The sequence below is a fragment of the Xiphophorus maculatus genome, chromosome 14 (genome assembly GCF_002775205.1).
Source record: "Xiphophorus maculatus strain JP 163 A chromosome 14, X_maculatus-5.0-male, whole genome shotgun sequence".
Lineage (NCBI taxonomy): Eukaryota > Metazoa > Chordata > Actinopteri > Cyprinodontiformes > Poeciliidae > Xiphophorus > Xiphophorus maculatus.
The window spans coordinates 18,843,766-18,845,930 of NC_036456.1; the positions used below are offsets into that span (position 1 = coordinate 18,843,766).

Below are 2,165 nucleotides of genomic sequence, written 5' to 3' on the forward strand. Positions count from 1 at the left end.
CCCAACGGGATCAACATGATGAGCTGTAGCCACTGACGGCTTCCTGTCCTTTGTTTAATTCAAAATCTGTAATGGCAAGACTGGCTTAATGTTTTATTGAGTAAATCAGGTTTAAGTTTATCTAAAAACCTTTATATCTCACAACTTGATGCTTTAAGATATACAATTTCTACATTTTAAAACTTTTTTTGTTTTAAACTGTTTGATGTTCTTTAACTAATGATTCATTTTGTACACAGATGAGTTAAAACCCTAAAGCCCAAATAAAAACAAAATGGATTATTTGGAAGTTATTTCTATTTTGTTCTAATGTGTAAATGCTGTATTAAGACTTATACAACATTTAAAAGAAGAAAATAAATTACTTTTCTTTGCTCTGTGTCACTCCATCCTGTTATCTGTTTGAGCTCACAGTTTCTGAAAACTATTTTTCTGAATAATGAAAATCTTTTTCTTGTTGCAAACAGTACTAATTTTTCACCACAAATTTCATTTTCTCCATTATTTAAATGTAACTCTATGTATCGCACCATTTTTAGAAAGTAACTGTAGATCTTCTAACGGGCATCTGAACATGTGAGCAGTTTTCAGCTTCAAATAGAGCTTGTGTGGTTTGGTGATTTGTGGTTGCATTAGGTTTGGTGAAATGTGGAGAAAAAGAAACATGAAACTGAACATAAGTTAGACTAAATTTATTGTTGGTAATTTTGAAGAATACAGGAGGATTTTATAAAAGAGAAATCACTTCAGTGAGACAGAGCTGAGACGCTGACAGAACATAACATTTACATATTTTTTTTGTCTGCTAGGTTTGTTACAAGAGTTTCCAGTTGTGTCAGCTTCTCTGTACTGTTCTTGATATTTGCAGCTTGATTCAGCAGCTCTTTAATTGCAAAACCTTTCATTTGCTCCAGGAAGTCGATTATCTCTTTCACGATTTCTAGCAAAAAATGTGGCACTTTTCCCATCAGCGTTTCCACCAAACTGTTCAATATCTGTGTGACATCATCCATAATCCCAGGGATGAAATTAAGGTCAACTGTGTTAATTGCCTGAATGGAAAATAAAAACACCAGCAGCTTTTTAAACGAGGTGACATTTAAAGTGTTGATTTTTATTTTAAAAAGTTGTTTTGCTTACTTTTCTCCTGGCGGCATTATGTTGCAGTTTCTGAATGTTTCTTCTTATTTCTCTCTGCAAATTGAGTGATTATTTAAAATCAGAAGTAAAAGATTTAACACAACAAACAACCAACAAAAGTATATGTTAAAGATTTGCTTGATGTCAAAATCTATTTCAAATTGCTTGTTTATTTTAATGAAATAAAAGTTTACCAGCTCGTCGTCGTCAATCAAAGAACTTGCAGAGCAGAGCAGAGTCAGCAGAACGAACATGAGGAAAACAGCTTTAACTCTTAAAACGGCCATTGATCTGCTTCTAGATGAGAATACAGCCGCCGTCAGTGTTTCAATTCACACGCTCAGTGATAAAAGAAACAGTTCAGAAGTCAGAATTGCTAACAAACACGAATACATATTTAATATTTATTATCATACCTTTTTGCAGTGTGAGAATCTGTGGTTGATTCATTAAAGGTTCCTTTCCTCGCCTTCACGGTGGCAGACTCTCCGTTCAGCTGCTCGTCTTCTGTGAAAATAAAACAAAGAAAGCATCACAAACGTGAAACAGAAACCCATGGCTGTTTGTCTTATTTAGGATTTTTGCTTTCGTTTACTGGCACGTACATCCTTCCATAGGATTTTGAGGTTTTTGCTTTTTGCAGACTTAAAAAAATAGACGTATACTGATGTTAAAATTCGAAACGTGATGAATTTTTAAAATGGTTCAAGTCAGTGAAATGCTAAAAGACATGCAGTGAAAGCGAGTCTTGCACTAATATTGCACATGCATGCATGAATCATTCCGTAAAGTTAAAACTGCTGTTTTAAGCCAATGCAAAATGAACCACAGCAACAACAGAAAAAGACACTTTTATGTTTCCAGGTTCCTGCAGCTCATGTTCAGTTAAAGTTGCCTCCTCTATAAATGCACTATTAATGCAATAACTTTTAGCATTCCAGCTTCTAAGAACTACATTTTCTTTTGCTGCTATTTTTCTAATGCACACAAAGGCAGAGGAACAATTATTTTAGACCTATGACAAA

The 2,165-nt window shown here is 34.0% G+C and overlaps 1 long non-coding RNA gene across 1 annotated transcript; it reads right to left on the reverse strand.

Moving 5' to 3' along the window:
* Window positions 1-728: 728 nt before the first annotated feature.
* Window positions 729-1,644, reverse strand: LOC111611155. Its single transcript, XR_002753914.1, has 4 exons — window positions 1,557-1,644; window positions 1,335-1,437; window positions 1,141-1,194; window positions 729-1,052 (listed from the first exon to the last, which is right to left on the reverse strand). It is a non-coding gene; the product is annotated as an uncharacterized LOC111611155 (long non-coding RNA).
* Between the last annotated feature and the right edge of the window lie 521 nt (window positions 1,645-2,165).